The 19988-nt window shown below is 40.1% G+C and overlaps 1 protein-coding gene across 3 annotated transcripts in view; it reads right to left on the reverse strand.

Annotated features, from left to right (window-relative positions):
- The window catches only part of ACSL4 (acyl-CoA synthetase long chain family member 4), a 73768-nt gene extending 54266 nt beyond the window's left edge, over positions 1 to 19502 (reverse strand). For all 3 annotated transcript variants that reach the window (XM_052663046.1, XM_052663045.1, XM_052663044.1), the window contains exon 1: positions 19402 to 19502. The gene's annotated coding sequence lies outside the window, so the exon portion shown is untranslated. The remainder of the gene's footprint in view (positions 1 to 19401) is intronic.
- Between the last annotated feature and the right edge of the window lie 486 nt (positions 19503 to 19988).

Here is a 19988-nt window from a genome sequence, read left to right on the forward strand (position 1 = left end):
TGATCTATGAAGCAAAATAAGTGGGTTTTTTTTCTTGCTGTAACTACACTGTAGCCTACCAGGCTCCTCTGTCCACAGGATTTCCCAGGCAAGAATACTGGAGTTGGGGTAGCCATTCCCTCCTCCAGGGGACCTTCCTGACCCAGGGATTGAACCCAGGTCTCCCCCACTACAGACAGATTTTTATCATCTGAGCCACCAGGGAAGCCCATTGGCAAGTGAATAGGCAATATCAAAAAGCCAGATAATCATAAGGGGTTCTGCACAGATGGAAATACCAATAATTTCCTTAATGCCCACAGTTCTACCCACTTATCCTATTAAAACAAACAGGAACTCCAATGCCAGGTGACACTGGCAAAAGATTTAAGAGGTATGAGAAAGTCATACTGGCATTCTTCTGACCCACAAAGACAATATTTTTCAGCTAGCCCAAGTATATTAATACTAATATATTATTAATTAATATAATATTAACATCAATCAGCCCCCTAATGGGAATTGAGGCCTGCCTGCCCCCAGGTGAAAGCATCACAGGCAAAAGGCAGCAAATGAGTATCCTTTCTTTGCTTTTCACACGGTGATGGGAGGGATGATACAGGCAGGGGATTTTAGAAGTAAACTCTCCATCAGTACCCACTTGTTTACAACCTGAACTCTGGGACCAGTGGCTCAGAATATTAGAGGATCTCATCTTACCTAAGACTGTCTTGCTTCAGACATTCCAATCAACTGTGATATCAGGTTACTAATATGTACTAGCTGACTTCAAAAAGCCTTAGAAGGCAGAAAGGGTTGAATCATTTCTTTCCCTTAAAGTTTTCATTTCAAAATGTTTCGGGCAACAGGAAAGTATCATTAAGTAATCTCATTTCCTGTAAAGGCCCACACAGCTCCAACTGTGTCCTACAATAACCTCGACAGGGCCTAGTGGCACTGAGTTCACAGTGCTCAAAATGATAAAAGGCACACAGCGGCTATGCATAACATCCCGCTGCAATATACAATTTACCTGAAAATTAATGTTTTAATTTACGTGAAAATTAATGTTTTTACTCCAAAGTAAAGGGAAAGCTATCTGTCGCTGCTGGTTAACTCAACTGAGCTGAGCCAGTGCTTCTGAAGCTAAGCTCACAAATTTGAGCCCTGTGTGAATTGGTAAAGAATCTGCCTTCAATGCAAGAGATGAGGGTGTGAACCCGGGGTCAGGAGATCCCCTGGAGAAGGAAATGGCAACCCACTCCAGGATTCTTGCCTGGAAAATTCCATGGACATTGGAACCTGGTGGGCTCCATGGGATTGCAAAGAGCTGGACACAACTGAGTGACCAAGCTCACATGCCCATGAACTGATGAAAAAAGGCAATCACATTTCTCAGCTTGCTCATGTATGTTCCCTGCTTGTCATCTGTTGTCCCAGATTCTTACCAGAATTCTTATCAGAGTCGTTTCCCCCCCGCCCCAACCTTTTTCCTTTTTTGGAGAGACAACCCTAGTGATAACCCAGTAATAACCCTAACTCTGGTCCCACAGAGAACAAGGTAAGAATGTATGGCTACATCAGCAGAAGCCAACCTTCACAACTGGAAAGACACCTCCATGTACTAAGTCCTGACTGAACCCACAGTCATATACAAATGGGCAAGTAAATGAAATAATCAGCTTTGTGCCATTAAACACACACGTGACTTTTTATTCCAAGTGTTTCAACAATATCAAATTATGATAACTTTAAATATTTTATCTACAACCAAATATTTATAATCCCACTTCTAAAATCTACTTAGATTTTAATTGGTAATTTCTAACTGAAGTCAATTCCTCATCTTAGAAAGCATACACTTGTATATTAAGTACATAAAGGATAAATCAGATCCATTTTAAGAAAATACCTCCACAAATAGGTTTTTAACTTATGACTTTTAAAGACTATAATCCTATTTAAGAAGTTGTGTTTACCCTTTCACTAACCTAAATCAAATAGGTTAATTTGGCAATTAACCTATTGCCAAACCAACTTTGTGCTTAGGCACTCAGTCATGTCCAACTCTTTGCGACCCCACGGACCGAGCCAACAAAAATTCTAACTTTGCAGGGAATACAAATCTGATACTCGTTTCTGAAAAATACAACCGATTATAACTTGCCATTGAAGATTTTCTGGAAAATACAGGTTAGCAACCATAGAGCTGCATATCGAGTGAGGTATTTGATTCCCAGTGATAAAAGACTAAAGCCAACAGGAGACATTCCAGGCTAACCCAGATGCTATAAGCTTAAGGAATTTTTCACCTGTTTATAAGCTTCAGTTCTTGGAAGAGGCTGTATCCAAGACAGCCTAATATTCAGCTTACTAAGAAAGATTTTATTTAATTTGGCCCATCAGAAAAAAAAAAAGACCAGGCTAAAGGGAGGGGGACAGTGAAGCTCCAGTACACACAACACACCGCCCTGATGAGGGCAATTGTGAACCAAAGTGCTGGAGCCAACCGGCCTGGGTCCAGTTCCTGGTGGTGCCACTTACTAGAGCTGAGTGACCTCAGGCAAGTTATGTACCCTCTGCGCCTCATTTGCCACAACCCTGAAATGGAGGGAATAATGCTCCTACCTCCTGGGACTGCTGTGAAGCTGAAATGAGCTGATCTCACAGCTCCAGCCATCACGAACTTCTTTTAGGTTCTCAAAAGCACCAAGCTTAATCTCTCACCTCTGCATCTAGCACATGCTTTTCTCTTTGCCAAGAACATTCTCTTCTCCCTTTTCTTGGCTTCCTTTAGGTCTTAGTTTAAATGACACTTCTAAAAAGCCTTCCTTGACCTCCCCACTTTATGTCAGGTGCCTCTGCTGTTTGTCTTCCCAGTGCTCATATCGCACAACACCTAAACATGTTCAAGTTTCTGTTCCCCAGCTGGGCTATAAGCTCTTTAAAGACAAAAGTCATGTCTGTCTCCATCACTGCTATAATCCCGAGAACCCAGCACAGTACAGGTACACAGTAGGTGCTTGCAAAACAGTTCTGTACTGAAATAACAAGTCATGCTGAAGAGGAAGGAGACTAAAGAATGAATTCCCACTTAAATCTTTCACTCTAGGCAGAAATGTGCGCCTCTTCGTATCTGAGAGGTACAGGAATACTTCCTCTCATCTATTGAGAAGTTTGAAATTAAACATGAGACATGCCACATTCTGGTAGAATACAAAGCTTATGGCCATTCTGGGTAGGAATAATGATTTCACAAGCAGAGCAAGTAACAGTCTGTTCAGGATGTTTACATCTATGATTTCATGTCTCATATTCCAAAGCCTTTACTGATATAAGGATATTGTAGCAAAATTATATGGTTAGGGTACTGCTCTGATTCTCATCAGCTGGGCTAAATGAAATCCGTTAGTGCAATTGGCACAGATGGAGAGAAGCAAAGGAAGGTGAGACCATGAACACGGAAAAACAGGAAAGAAAAAAAAAGTAAAAGTAGCATTAAGAGCAGAGAAGGCAATGGCAAGCCACTCCAGTACTCTTGCCTGAAGAATCCCAGGGACCAGAGGAGCCTGGTGGCCGTCTATGGGGTCGCACAGAGTCGGACAGGACTGAAGCGACTAAGCAGCAGCAGCAGCATTAAGAGCAACATCAGCTGCTAGTCTACAAGGAACCACTGGGTGGCGCCAGTGCCCCTGGCTTTCCAATACAGATATGGAACCAGGAGGCAGAGCCACCAATTAGCCTGCATCTTGCAGAGCTTAGGTTAAATGCTCAGAAGTTTATTTTCAGCATACTGATGGACAGATGCAATTCACCAGATTTCAAGTTCTCTGCATATATTATTAACACAGGCATAGGTTTTAAGGATTTTTTTTTATCAGAGACACCTAGAAGGTGGTTTGTCAACATTTTTACCTGGTGAAATTTTTCAGGGTCAGCTTATCATTCTAAATGCAGAGAATCTCAGAGTGAGATGCCAGGGATTCTGAGTGGAGTGATAAGGAAGGAAAGGGATCAGAATGACTTAGAAAGCTATTTTTAAAACTATTAGGTGGTATTATCCCACATTTTAAAATAAACTTTCATGAACTGATTTTGGCAGTTTTTCTTTAGTCCCTCTTAAACCACTTTTAGTAGAAATAAAGAATATATTTTGTCTTAGTAAATGAACATGATTTTTATCGGAAATTTTTTAAAATACAAATAAAGATTTTCTTTTTAACTTAAAAAAAAAACTATTAAGTTGAGCCATATAAAATTGCTGATAGTCAAAAAACTGTTGCATAACCCCCCAAATAGCAATTTCAAACAGTTCAACCAAATACACACCTATTTAGAATCACTGATTTAGTGAGCCACTGTTACTGATAAGAGTGTCCTATCTCTCAGGTTTGTTGGGGGAAAAAGGTTGAGAATACGTACAGTTTCTCTTTAATCATGAAGAGCTAATGGAAGAAATAAATGGAAACAAAATAACTAAAGATAGGGAATTTGCTGGCAGTCCAGTGGTTAGGACTCGGTGCTTTCACTGCTGAGGATATGTGTCCAATCCCTGGTTGGGGAATTAAGATTCTGCAAGCCACATAGAATGAAAAAAAAAAAAAAACCCTCAGGATAGGGAATAGATTAAACTATATTAAAAAATAGCAGACGTGGGAACATGTTCACCAAAAAAGTAAATGCTATACTAAGTGTAAAAAGCAATTTCAAAGCAGTATATAAAGCACATTCTGTGTTCTGTCATTGTTGCTCAGTCACTCAGTCGTGCCTGACTTGGCGACCCCATGGACTGCAGCATGCCAGGCTTCCATGTTCTTCACTATCTCCCAGAGCTTGCTCAAACTCATGGCCATGGAGTCGGGAAAGCCATCCAACCATCTCATCCTCTGTCATCCCCTTCTCCTCCTGCCCTCAATCTTTTCCAGCATCAGGGTCTTTTCTAAGACCCAGTGTTTTAGAGGCATTCAAAAAGTTTGGGGGCATATGGAAGGATATATACTAAAAATCTCAATAGATGTCTCTGGGTAGGGGGTTACTCTTACTTTGTTTTGTCTTATGATCCATACACGTTTCTTAGAAACATGCATAACAATTTTGGATCCTGGAACAGGAAGAAAAATAAAGACTTTGGTAGAAAAACTAGGGAAATCCAAACAAATTCTGTGTTGTAAAGTACTGTGCCACTGTCTGTTATGTAAAATGTTAACCTTAGGGGAAGTTGGGGGAAAGATATCCAGAACATCAGAACTAGCTTCACAAATTCATTGTAAATCTAACATTATTCCAACATGAAATACTTATTTTAAAAAATAAACCATGTATTAAGATCACGCCTTTTAAACCTAGAAGAAAAAATCCATTTGGTTAAAAAGATTGCTACATTTAAAGAATAATATTGTGGAATCAAACTTCCTTCATAGATAGAAGCTTTGAAGAAGGTATGCCTTCTAGCATGACAACCAAAAGCTATAAAGACTTAACAACATATGCATTGCCTTTCATAATATGAAAGTGAAGTTACCCTATTAGGCAAAGACTCACTGAAGCTGGAAATAAATGGCTGAGTCTCTATTTTCTTTGATTTTGTAATCATCATTGCTGAAGACCAACCACCATAAGAACATTTGAGGGAAGGAATTAAAAGTAAGTACAGCCAGTAACAACCTTTAATTCAAAAAAAAATGTATTTACTTTTTGTCTGCACTGGATCTTCATTGCTGCCCTCGGGCTTTCTCTAGTTACAGTGAGTGGGGACTGCTCTTTAGTTGTGGTGCACAGACTTACTGCTGTGGCTTCTCTTGTTGCGGAGCATGGACTACAGACTCTAGGCCCATAGGCTTCAGTAGTTGTGGCTCAAAGGCTCTAGATCGCAGGCTCAGCAGTTGTTGCACACCAGCTTAGTTACCCCGTGACATGTGGGATCTTCTCAGACCAGAGATCAAACCCATGTCTCCTGCATTGGCACGCAGATTCTCAATCACTGGATCACCAGGGAAGTCCCAACCCTTTTCTTTTGTAATATTTTTAGTTGTAGTATTTCTACTTGTCAAATTCCAGGCAGCTAAAGGTACATGAACATGCATTCATTCATGAAAAATCCAGTGAACATTTACTATGCCCTCCTCTCCTTCTGGAGCTTAGTGTTCAATAGATAACATTTTAAGAGGACCTAAGACTAGGCATTTCCTGGTGGTCCAGTGATTAAGAACCTGCCTTTCAATGCAGGGGGTGCAGGTTCAATCTCTGATCCAGGAGCTAAGAGCTGCATGTTTCGTGGCCAAAAAACCACAACATAAAACAGAAGCAATATTGTAATAAATCCAATAAAGACTTTTAAAATATCCACATCAGAGAAATCTTTAAAAACTTTTTTTAAAAAGAGGCCATGAGACTAACACAGAGAGCAGACATACACCTGTAACAGGAAAGGAGGATCACCCAGGAGTCAACCCTCAACCCTATGTGCCCAATCAGATGATCATCTTACCTTTTATTAATAAAAAGCTAATACTAATAGCTACCCTCTAGAATTATCCAGTTAAACCTGTTACTGCTTAGGGACCAGCTGGCTTGCTCAAAATGTATTTTTTTTTAAATCTTTAAATATTGGAGCAAGAAGAATTATGCAAAGCCAAAGGATGAAAGTGAGGTTCTGAAAAGAAATAAAGGAAAAGAAAATGCAGAGCTGAAGTACACAAACAGAAAACTAAAAGGTTTGGATCAATTTCATCTGCAGACTGCTACCCAGCTCTTACAAACAGGTTACAGCTTTCTGGTTATAATACTACTCTGGCAAGTGTAAAATTTGGAGTAGGTTAGTGCCATTGCAAAACACACCCAACTGAGGTTTTGTTACCTGGAAGTTTCATTAGTTGAGTATTGAAAATGCATCAATAAGGTATTTCTGAAGATGAGACCCAAAACAAGAATTTCAAAAAAAAGATTTAAAAAGAAGCACCAGTGTACTAAGAACTCTCAAGCAGAGCAGAAGTCTTTCCCATCTCAATGGAACAGTGCTTAAGAAAGGGCTATTATGTGCCCCCATAAAAAGGTCAGCCAAGAAACTTGCTGCAATTTCAACAGTGTTGATGCTTCCTACTAGTAGAAATCACCCATTTATCTCTAAAGCAATTAATTTCTGCTGTATCTGCAATGTAATCCACCTTTAAGACATCTTTGCAGTTATTTTTGTGAATTGTTAAGCGAAAGTATATCATCTTTAAATTAAGTTATAATTCAATCCTCCTACAAACATCTGCAAACAATATGAGGAGCAGTAAAAGCGGTTTGCTTTCTCATGTACTGCATGGGGCAATACACTGCTTACTCTTCTTCAAAAGCAAAACTAAGGTCAACACAGAGGTGGTTCTGAAAACAAACGTTCTCCGTTAAGCACACATGTTGAGGTCTGATGGTTGTGTGACAGCGACGGGCCAGATTTTTAAAGAATAAGAAAAGATATTATCAAAATGCTTCCAGCACCTCAATTTGATGGTTTCCAGGGCTGCTATGCCTGAAAATAGAAGAGAAAGGTACTGAGGTTTGGCACCTGGTGCCAAGCCCACCTAGACAACATCCTGATCTTTCATCAGCAATGGGGCAGTGCCAGTAAAAAAAAGAAAAAAAAAATTTAAGGTCAAGCAATAGCAAAACATGGCCTCAGAGCCAGCCAAGTACCAAACTCAAAACAAATTCTTCCACAGAACAATTTTATGTAACTCAAATCCGTAACTGTGAGGCTTTGAGACATTATTGATTTTCTTTCATGCAGCAGGTAGAGGTAAGCAGTAGAGGCAACAAATCGAAGAATAGATTTTCCATCCTAAACAGATTCCTAATCACTCCTCTCAAAGCAGAAGAAACATTTCTCATGATCTCATGACAAAATGTTATGACATCTAGAAGAGATCAGACAAATAAAATGACCTTAGTGTTACAACAGCTAGAAACAATGCAAGAGTGAAGAAATCTAGTCTGGGTTGAAAAGTAATTCTTTCAACCAGAATTAGCTGCATCAAAATGAGTTGCGTGCATCTCATCAAAGTCATTAAAGTAGCATGTAAGTGTATCATAACAATCCCAGATCTGAAGAAGACAAAAAGAATTTTGACTCAATTTTGCAGATTTCCACTGAGGACTGTGATATCATCAGATTAAACACTGCAAGGCTTCTCAATATTCTCTTAGTTTAGGAATTCGATAGGCTACAGCTGGTTTCTAAAATATGTCTTTTAAACTGGAGTTGCGATTCCTAGTTTTCAAAACTCAAGGGACGTTCCGGCTAGAGACTATGCTCACAGCCACCTCCCACTCCTTTGGTCATGCCCTAGTATAGCATCCACCTCCTCTTTCCTGTGGGCAACGCCCTAAGCAACATGGCCCTTCAATCAAAGGCAGAGAGGGAGGTGGACAACAGTCTTCATCAGTTGAGGACAATTAGAAGCAAGACTAATAGGAAGCACTTCCTCCTTGTGTTTTTTAGCTGCTAAGTCAGGTCCGACTTTTGTGACCCCATGGACTGCAGCCTGCCAGGCTCCTCTATCCATGGGATTTCCCAGGCAAGAATACTGGAGTCAGTTGCCATGCCCTCCTCGAGGGGATCTTCCCAACCCAGCGATCGAACCGGAGTCTCTTGCATTGGCACGCAGATTCTTTACCACTAGGCCACCAGGGAAACACACGTTCTCCCTAAGAAGTTAAAAAAAAAAAAAAACACCCCACAATCGTTAAGGGTTGGGGGCTTTATGAGAAAAAGATCAGTGGTCTGAAAGTTGAGTTAGGAACAACTCCGCCATTTCACCACATGTATTATCATTGCAATTATAGGCCAATCACTCCACACAAACATTTCATATAACCAAAGAACAATGGCCCAAATGCAGGGTACCGCTGACATAAGACAGAGATTAGGTAACTATCTGAGCACTGGAATATTCTTCTCCCAAAAGCCAGGTAGAACAGTCTTCCTTTGCAGACTCCTTATACTTACAGTGACTGCAAAAGGACCCTACTGAGCTAGGATTCAAGTCAGCCAGCAGGACTAGTGCACGTGTCTTTACAACTGCAGTGAACAATTTGTACTTCCAGGGTTGAGAATCATCATCCCTGATTCAATTCTACTCAGTCCTAAAAGAAAGACTGGAATAGTGAGGTTGGGGAACTCCATTTCAAAACAAGAATAAAAAACAGAGAATGGAGATTCACCAGGGAGGTTTCCATTTTGCAGCTGTCTTTTCTAAAATTACTTGTAAGAAGTAAATTATTTGGGGGGATACTTCCTAAAGAAAGCTACTCCCTTATTAACAGTTTAATTCTCAACGATCTCCTGGTGATCAAGAGAATATTAAAATTAATGTACATAAGGGCATAAATTAAAAACCTGCTTTTACATAAAAATCCTGGCCTTTACACTTGACACTAAAAACAAAATCGAAGGAAAGGGATCCCAAAATTTCTGGTGGAAAATCTGAGTTGTATAATATCCTTCCACGTTCAGTCATTTTGCTTAAAAATGTATAACATGTAACTATATTTGAATGAATATGCTAATACTGACATTTCTTTCTACTGAGGGAAATAAACACTACATACTTTCCCATCTGCAGGTCGCTATAATTCACCAAACAGTGAGCCTGATCCCTGCCTTTTCTAGTTTCCAGAGTATGGAAATCACTTTCTTCACAGATATTCTAACCTACTTCTGTAAGGAAATGCACAGATGGAGTCCCAAATATTTTATCATAGGCTTTAGACCATTCTAGACTAACCTGCAATTGACCAAATCTCGAAGGTTTCTGTGGTTCCAAGTATAAGAACCATTATCCCGGCCTGCTTTTCTCTTTTCTACTCTATTTGTCTGAAACACATTCATCTGACAGTTATTTATGGCTAGTTCTGCTCAGTTCCAGCCCTGAGTCAAGTTACGGGTTTTCAACTATTCTTTGAAGCTACTTCTCGAGTTACCATCTTCAGCAGTCATGGAGAACAGAGCACCTTTCACTTGGATGCATCCCATGAGGTACTAGTGCTAGCTAGTTGTGTCTTCTCCTCTGTTTCCAAAGCCATAACTGAACTTTAAGCTCATTCAACCAAGTTTCTGTTTCCTGTCTGTGGGAAGTTTTCAGCTTGCAGTTCATTTGAAAAGCAGAAATGACTAATCTATTCTGAGAAAAACGAATGATCACTATTTCAGAGGGAGCAGCTCTGCCCATTTTTGCAGACCTTTTTTTTTACGACATCACCTGGGTACCCCCAGGGGAGTGGTCCTCCAAAACCCTGTCATTTCTTTTTTTAACAGTATTAGAATGCTTCAGGCACATGTTGAAGGTAATAAAGAGAATACCTAAGAGAAAACAGGTATTTCACCATGCCTTCCACTGCCTTAACTTCCTAACAATCACTAGAAGCCACCATAAATGTTTCAAATACCTCTGTTAATAGTCTCATCTATTCTATTATATTCACACATGCACCTGTGAGAAATGGGAAAACTCTATTCTGCGTGCACGCTTAGTGGCTCAGTCGTGTCTGACTCTGCGACCCCATGGACTGTTGCCTGCCAGGCTCCTCTGGCCATGGGATTTTTACTCCCCTATAAAATCTTCTAACTTCACAGTGCCTATGAAAAAAAAATCCTCTTGCTGCAAAATCAGTTCCAGAAAGGCCTTGGAGAATGGGGATGCTATTTCAACTGCCGTAATGAAAATACGAGCAGCTACACTGGGCCGTCACATTAACACCACTGTCTACAAGGTAGAATATTCTTTTGTTAAATACTCTATTGAATTCATCATAAAGTAAGGTATTTTCACCTCTAAATCCCACAGTATAAACCCAGAAGTGGTTATAATGAGCCTATAGCAGATGTGCTTAATAAATGCTTCTCGATGACATATAAGCAGAATACATACTATACAAATCAAACTTGGTCCTGCAACACACTTCTAATATTCAATTTTACTGTAGACTGAGATACCATAGACAAAGTTTCATGTTGCCACAGACACCCAGATTTTCTTTACTTTTACAAGCTGTGAAAGAGCACAACTACGCCCACACATTCACCAAAAATTAGTCAGAGCAGTTGGTTTTTCTTTGAACCAAAATAACTGTTCAAGTTCAGTTTTAAAACCTTCATTAAAACCAAACCCCACCCAAAAGATGCCTAATGACCTTTTAATATACTGTACTTATATATCATTACTAGTAACTACAACTTAACCAACATGCATAAATTCAAAACAGAACTGAACTGGTTTAACATTGAAAACTTTTTCATTCCTTGGTTATTTACTTTTGGTGGCCATGACTTTGCTTGAAGATTACAGTTTGTCCCAGAAATGTTATTTTAAATGGAACAGTGCATTTACCTGGCACATGGTTGTTCTTTTTCCCACTAGTATGTCTTTTTCACTTATTCACAGTTATCGATCATGAAAGATGCTCACTGTATAGAGTCCAGTTAAAGGAAGCAAGTTACAAATCAGTATGTACACTAAGAACCCTTCTTTTGTAGAAAGAAGATACATATGTTTGCACACGTGTGCCCAAAAGCTGACAATAGATCTCCCTGGGTATGGGATTATAGTGTTTTTATTCTTTTTTTATACTTATATTTTCAGTGCAGAACATTCAGAAAATACAAATGGTTTTAAAAATAATGTTCTTCCTTTGTTAAAGTACTACTGCTGCTACTGCTGAGTTGCTTCAGTCGTGTCCGACTCTGTGCGACCCCATAGACGGCAGCCCACCAGGCTCCCCCATCCCTGGGATTCTCCAGGCAAGAACACTGGAGTGGCTTGCCATTTCCTTCTCCAATGCATGAAAGTGAAAACTGAAAGTGAAGTCGCTCAGTCGTGCCCGACTCTTAGTGACCCCATGGACTGGAGCCCACCAGGCTCCTCCGTCCATTGGATTTTCCAGGCAAGAGTACTGGAGTGGGGTGCTATTGCCTTCTCTGGTTAAAGTACTAAGTACTCTCTAAATACAAGGCACTCACCCCATTTCTAGCACAATGTTATTGTATAAAGCACAATGAAGAAACTGCATTGTAAATATCCTTCAATCTGTAACGTTGCATATGAGGAATCTGTAAAACTACTATCAAAAGGGTAATCATATATTCAAATGCATTATAGAATTGTATAGGGTAAAAAGTATAAGTATCTCTATAATGCCTTCCTCTAACACCACTCCCTTTTGCCCTAGAGATAACCATGCAGGGTGCCTATCAATCAGTCACACCTCTGTATTATCCATATGCATGGCAAGGTTTTGTCTTTTTAGATAGGTGGAATCATGGTATATGGAGTGTTATATAATTCTCTCCACCATTTAACAACATATTTTGGAACTCCCATGTCCATTTATATAGGTCTAAGGGATTTCTTTCCTTTCATAGCTTCATATTATTCCACAGAACAGCATGTTATTATTTAAGTCATTCCCCTTCTTGTGGACATTTAGGTTGCTGCCAAGTTTTCACCATTACCAAGCTTCACTGCTTTCAAATCTTGTATTTATTTTTATACAAATGTGCAGATACTTACCCAGAATAGCTTCCTACAGAATTACTGGGTCAAAAATATATGCACATTTAAAAATGAGAGGATTGTGGCACTCTACCAAAAAGCTACACAATTCACACTCTCATTAAAGTGTATGACAGTGCCCATTCCTTTCTAAAAGTGGATATTACAGTTTTTGCCAATGTATTTGATTAAAAAAATGGTTTTCATTTCCCTAATTACTAGAGTGAAGTTGAGCATCTTTTCTTTTTGAATCATTATTTCTTTTCTTTTTTTGTAAAAGGCCAATCACAACCCTCTGCCACTTTTTCTAACAGGTACCTTTTATTTATTGATCTGTAGGAGCTCTTTACATAGCATAGATATCACATAGTAGAAACCTTTTAACCTAATTTTATTTGGAACAGATTTATCTAATTAACAAATTCAACTAAGGTGGACAATCATAAAAAAATATGCTCATGACAAACATTTCATTTTATCTTCATTTTATCTGTGGTAAATGTACACTCATTCAACAAGTTTTTGATAAAGGGCCACAAGGCCAAAACCTTTCTTTAACTCCAGGCCTACTGACTGTAAAGAAATTTAAACTGAATTCTTAGATAATGCAGAACTTCAAAGAACTTAAAAGATACTTGCAAGGAACTATTAGTGGAGCACCCTTCAGATTTATATATATTTTTTATACAAATCTTTTATCATTGTCTTACACACACCTAACTTACAACTTGCTTTCATCAACTCATTTCAAAATACACCATTTGTTTTGTTACAATAAACCTATCCCTCAACTTCAACTATCATCTGTATTTGCTGAATTTTATTTCTTTCACATCTCTATGCACTCTGAACCTCAACTTCTGTATAATTTGAAGAAAATCCCAGACATCATATCATTTCATATGTAAATTTTCAGTAAGAACTTCAATTCCTCACTACTCAGATTGTATCAAGTTATATGAAAATAAATTTTATATTTACAAAAACAATAAGCACAGTAATTATAATAAAATAATATTTCATATTTTTAATTTAATTATTTTAATTCATAATAATTGAGTAACAAAAGCATCTGTTGTACTGGTGGGTTCACAAGCCTGGCGTACCAGATACCAATCTACTAATAGCAAGTGTTCAGTTCATAGTGTGTTTTACAAAACAAACGAATATCATTTAATATGGTGGGTCAGTTAAGTGGAAGTCAATAAAAGCTTCCATGGCATATATAGAAATTATTTTCCTCCCTCCAGCCTGTCATATGACTTTTCAACTTTGTTTGGTGTGTTGTGCTTTCCAGAAGTTTTTAAAATATATACATAGATTGAAAAAAATACATCTTTAACTTATTTTGGAGTATGATGTGAGGCAGGGACCCATCTCTTTCCAAATATACAGTGAAACAGTGCAAACTCAGTTTCCATTTTCAACCTTACTTGTAGGTGGGGCATTTAAAAGAACTAAAGTATGAACTTCTAACTTACAAAAGGAAGCTGTGCACACAAAATAATAAACCAACAGTCTTAAGTTCAGCTTGACAGGCTCAAACTGCTATGTATTTAAAGAGCACAGTAACTTTGGGAGGAGGAGCAACAGAACTGCCATACCTGGCTCTGTCATTCCCACTCTGGCACACAACACAATCTCCAAAGGATATCGCGACTAGATAGGCCTCCTTCTGAATCTCACCAGTTAGCAAACCTGCAAACTGACATTCACACTGAAATAGCCCACACTTGACAAAAATCAACTTTTCCAACTCTCCATCCATTCCTTAACGCTGCCCCTAGATCAGTGCCTTTGGACACAATAAAGAAAATGAATACGCTCTTCCAAACCACAATTTCCACATGGAAATAGACCTAAAAGGTACTAAAAGTCAAGGTAACATTTGTTAAATTTCCTTTAAAGCATAAAGACTCAATAATTTATTATAAGGTTGCTTTATCTCTGGGCAAACTTTTTGTGTAAAGGACCAGAGAGTAAATTGACTTTCAGGGCCGTTAAGTTCTCTGTTGCAACTCTGACACTGTATTTTGAATGCAGCCAAACAACACATAAATGAATGGATGTGCCTGTATTCCAACAGGAACGTATTTACAAAAACAGGTGGTGGGCAGGATTTCGTCACAGGTAGTACTTTACCCACCATTGTCTCACACCAATGATTGATCTCTTCCAACTAGGAATCCACTATCTTGGCTATAAATTTATTGAGCAAATATTGTGACACTGAAGGGACAATTAATAATTTCAGTGCCCCCTTACAGAAATGAATACTCTTAAAAATCAATCACTAAGCTTTTCCTGTAAGTTCTCAAACATGAGCACATATATTTTTCAGAATAAGCCACCTTGTAAGAATACAGGTACTTCAGAATAAGGTACTTGTAAGCTACCTTAAAACTAATGCTTATTTTCAAAGATAATTAAAATGAACATTAAGTAGCTACTATAAAAGAAAAACATACAGTCTAGACAGACAAATTCAACATTCTATTCATTATTCTGAGCAAAACAAGCCTACTAAATCTATCCTATTCACAACTTCACTACTCAAAATGCAGAAGCAGACTTTCAAAGTATATTTAAATGAGAACTCAAATTTTTTTCTTTGGAGTACTTACCAGAAATGTTGATTAGAAACTACACAGTTTTGCCAAAATACTTTAAAATTAGAAAGTGAAACCAAAAATCTCCTTGGCATATGACGCATATACTTAATTTTAAAATATTAATTTTAATGTTACGGTGACTGCCTGGTAAGAGAGAAATTATATTTATAAGGCACAAAAGGATGGCAGCCATTTTAATCCAGTGAGAACATGTATAAGTATGGATTCACACTCTAAGCCATCAAGGTCACTTGTTTGAAGAATACATCTGAGCTCCAGGAATGCTCAAAGAAAAAAACATGTTCACACTGCTTACAGAAATACTGGATGTTATATAGAACAGCAAGGAATAAAATTAAATAACAAAAGTACATAAGATTCCTTCACACTATCCATAAGAGGGAAAATTGACAAACTGGACCTCATCAAAATTAAAGACTTTTATTCTGTGAAACTTGCCTATGAAGAGGACAAAAATGCAAACTGCAGGCTGGGAGAAGATATTTGCAAACCACGTGGCCAACAAAGCACTAGTATTGAGAATTATATAAAGAACTCTCAGAACAGTAAAAAAAAAAAAAATCCAACTAGAGAATGGAGAAAAGACATGAACATACATTTCACTGATGAAAATACAGAGATAGCAGATAAGCACATGAAAATATGTCCAACATCATAGCCATTAGGGAAATGCAAATTAAAACTATGACAAGATATCACCGTATATATATCTATTGGAACGGCTAAAAATAAAAAATAGTAACAACTCCAAGTGCTGGCAAAGATGAGAACCATTCATACATTGCTGAGGGAATATATAGCACAGTCACTCTGGAAAGCAGTTCGGCAGTTCCTTATGAGACTAAACATCCATACAAGCATCAATTGCACTCTTGGGCAATTATCCTAGAGAAATGAAATTTTATGTTCATACAAAAACCAGTACATAACTGTTCATAGGAGCTTTATTCATAACGGGTTACAAAGTACAAGGAAGAACCAGATATCCTTCAATGGGTGAATGATTAAACTATAATACATCCACAGCATGGAATACGACTCAAGAATGAAAAGAACTATTGATACAAGATATATTCCCTGCAAGAATCTCCACACAATCACACTGGGTGAAAAAACACCAATCAGACAAAGGAAACACATTAGGGTTTGCCAGGGGGTCAGGAAGGGAGTGAGATAGATGGCTATAAAAGGACATCAGAGACCTTTGGGGTGATGGAACTATTCTGTATCTTCACTGTGGTGGTGGTTACATGTGCTAACACTGCATAGAGACAAACTGTTGTTTTTAGTAGCTAAGTTGTACCCAACTCTTTTGCAACCCCATGGACTGTAGCTGGCCAGGCTCCTCTGTCCATGGGATTTTCCAGGCAAGAATACTGGAGTGGGTTGCTATCTTCTTCTCCAGAGGATCTTCCTGACCCAAGGATCAAACCCATGTCTCCTTCACTGGCAGGCAGATTCTTTACCACTATATATTGCTTATATATATTGCCTATAGAGAAGCCCACAGAACTAAGTATACACACACAGGTGAGTGCATGTAAAACTGGAGACTCTGAATCAGGTGGATGGATTGTACCTGCTTCAATCTCCTTGTGATATTACGCTACAGTGATGCCAGACGTTACCACTAAGAAAATTAAAGGGTATTGTTTTTTACAATTGTATAAGAATGTACAACTATCTTAAACAGCTAAAAGAGAAACAAATGAAAGGAATATATAAAACCAGTCAACAGCAGGAGTGAAAAAAAACCAAATCTTTCATTTTTGCTAAAGTCTCAGTAATTGAAAGTCAAGGAATGGAAAGAAAAAAAGAAAAGGAACACCAAGAAGAGAGTCTACAGGCTACAGTTAACACAATTATCTCTTCCTCCCCTGTGGAGCCTTAACTTCCCCAGGATTTTATGTCCCTGATTTGACTGTTAATAAAAATAAACTGACACACGAAACTATCTCTCCACAACCCTCACCACCATCGTCTGCATCCTGGACTATAAAAGTAAACCTTGGAGGCAGAGGATTGTCTTCTCTACCATCATACCCTAGAGGTCTGGCACAGAATAAATGACAGATGGAGGAATGAGATAAGTTGAATGAAGGAACAAACAAATGAATGAATGAGGTGCTTGCACATTCTTTTCAAGTTGCCTAGCCAATTACAGTTACAAGGCAGTCTGTATACATTCCCATACAAATTTCTTAAGAGCCTTGAACCTTTAAAGAAAAATAAAGTGCGGTATGCACACCCATCACTTGCGAGCAGAAGAACAATACCTGACTTTTGTAGAATGCTTCCCAATATACAGACTTTCACACAGAGTAATTCATTTGATATGGATGAATTAAGAATTATGCATATATAGACTGGAACTGGCATAAGCAGATCTTTGAGAAAAATGTTCTAAATAACTTAGGACTTAACTAATGATTTACGGCACAGCCTTAATGCAAACTGTGATAGATATGTATTGTCAAATTAGGGGACTTATGCAGAGTATTCTGACAACATCAAGACCCTTTTACAGATGCAAAAATGAAGTGAGGTAAAGTGACTTGTTCAAGGTTATACATTTAGCTACCACTGGAACTGCACATCAGCCTCTCCAGAGTCCCAAGTCATTTCTCTTCCCACGGAACTGGGCAAGCCTCTCCTTTCTCCACCCATCCTGCCCCTACCCAAAACACTCAAAAATGTTCTTCTGAATCACTTATTTTTAAAATCGGTGCTTAGGGGAAAAAATTGAATTTATTCAAGATGTTTATCGTTGCATTACACCTTCTGTGGATTTTTAGGTGTCAAATTACTTCTAGCAGAACAATAAGGTATTTTATTCTACGTTGGGAGAAGAGTTACAGTTCAGTGTTTCATCCTCTGCCAAAATGGCAGAGAGGGTATTAATTCTTACAGGAGTTTTAGGTGTTTCACACTTCTTTTCAATCTAAAAGATGAGCTATTTTAGAATTCAAGGAAGAGGCCTCACACTATGCAAATCTTAACTGATAGGCTCATTGACAGTACAGTCTTTGGATATCTGCCTACAAATGTATGCATCAAGAGCAATTAAAAGGATTTGTTATAAGTAATATAAAAGAAAACCTAATGTGACAAGCAACTACTGGGAAACATGGATTTCATCAGGTTAAATCTCCCTTACGCTGCAACACGTTACAATACTAAGCATGAATTCACAGGTCTTAAAATCAAAATACTAGAAGGAACCTTCGTTCAACACCCTCAATTTTGTAAATAAGCTAACTGAGGCGTTGATTAGACCATTAACCAATAGAGCAGACTGCTTACTTTTTCAGAGGGACTCATTTAAATGCCATTTCGCCGTTGTTTCTTAGGGCGATGATTGATTCTTCTAACGTGAAAAGAGCGATTAGAGCAAAGTCATTTCAAGAGAGTGGAAAAAAAAATGCCTTTGAAAGAGGAGATGCTGGAGTGAAGAGGAGAAATGACGTCTTATTTAAAATATGTAACCCCTTAATGGGGCTTAGGCAGTGAATCATATTCTCCTCGATTTTTCTCTGTGCTATAGACATCGACCACAGTTCTTTCTGTAGGGCACTCGAATGAGAGGAAGAGGAAGTGAATAAAGCTGATGCTAAATATACAGCACCCACGGAGGGCAGGGATGTAGGTAGGTAGGGCAGGAAAAAATAAGAGCACGCTTCTGCTAGAAACCAGTCGTTTTCTAACCCACCTAAAGATAGGAAACTAAGAGGATATCGGAACCTAGGGCATCCTTCAAATTCGAAGGGCGGATGCTTCTAGAGCCAGAAAGAGTCCCAAGCTCTCAGACATAGAGCGACTCGAAACGGACAAAATGGAGTTGAGGTCCGGGGGCGTCCTAAAGGTCGTTTGGAGGTCTGGCGAGTCCCTGGTGTGCTCCCTGGGGAAAGGTCATGGCAAAGCCTAGCACCCCGATCAGGAAGAGCTTTTGGCCCTCGAGGAGGCGGTTAGTGGCATGAAGAAGCAGACCAGGGTCTCGAAGACCCCACACCTCAGCAAAGGAGATGATGCCGGCATCTCGGGAAATCCTGCCAGCCCGGGAGGAGGCGGGCGGGTAAATTGCCCAGGCTCTGGAAGAAAGCGAACGGATTTCGGGAACAGGAACGCCCCCCCCCCCCCCCCCCCGCCCACGTCCTCTGGGCTCAGGTGTGGGATGGTGGCGCGGCCAGAGCGGGGGGCCCGGGACACAGCAACGGGGTACGGGTGCCGGGGCCGGAGCCTCTCCGGTTACGGCTACTTACCCGAGGCGCTGCCTGTGGCGTGTTCGCAGCCGGCGGGGGCTCAGCACTCCAGAAGCCGGCGGAAAGGAGCCGCGTGCCCGCTAGCGCCGGGACGAGGAGGGGCGCGCCGCGGACGCCGGAGAAAAAGCCGCAGCAGCGCGCGCGCACCCGGAGGGCCGACGGAGGCGGGGCGAGGCGCAGCGCCGCGCGGGCCCGGAAAAGACGCGCCCGGAGGGGCGGGCGGAGCGGGGGCGCGCGGTGGTGTGGCACAGCCGGCCGAATCGCGGGCGACGGCCCGCTCAGCCCACCCACGCTCCCGCCTCCGCTCACCCCGACGTCAGCCGAAAGGAGGGGCGGCGAGGGCCGTTAGAACGCGGGGGGCGGGGGGAGGTGCGGGGGAACCGAGTTGGCTAACGGCTCCTCGCGGGCTTGCCTTAGGGTCCAGCTCCCGCACCCGCCGCCTGGTGATGGAGCTTGTTTGGGAGAGGTTCCGGAGCTTATCTGATTTCCGCGAGCTACCCCACGGGCCCACGCCCGTACCTGCGGCTCGCTTTCCCAGGACTCCACCCAAGAATGAAAGTTGCCCTCGGGTCATATTCCAGCTGCCC

This window comes from Budorcas taxicolor, chromosome X, assembly GCF_023091745.1.
Source record: "Budorcas taxicolor isolate Tak-1 chromosome X, Takin1.1, whole genome shotgun sequence".
Taxonomy (NCBI): Eukaryota; Metazoa; Chordata; class Mammalia; order Artiodactyla; family Bovidae; genus Budorcas; species Budorcas taxicolor.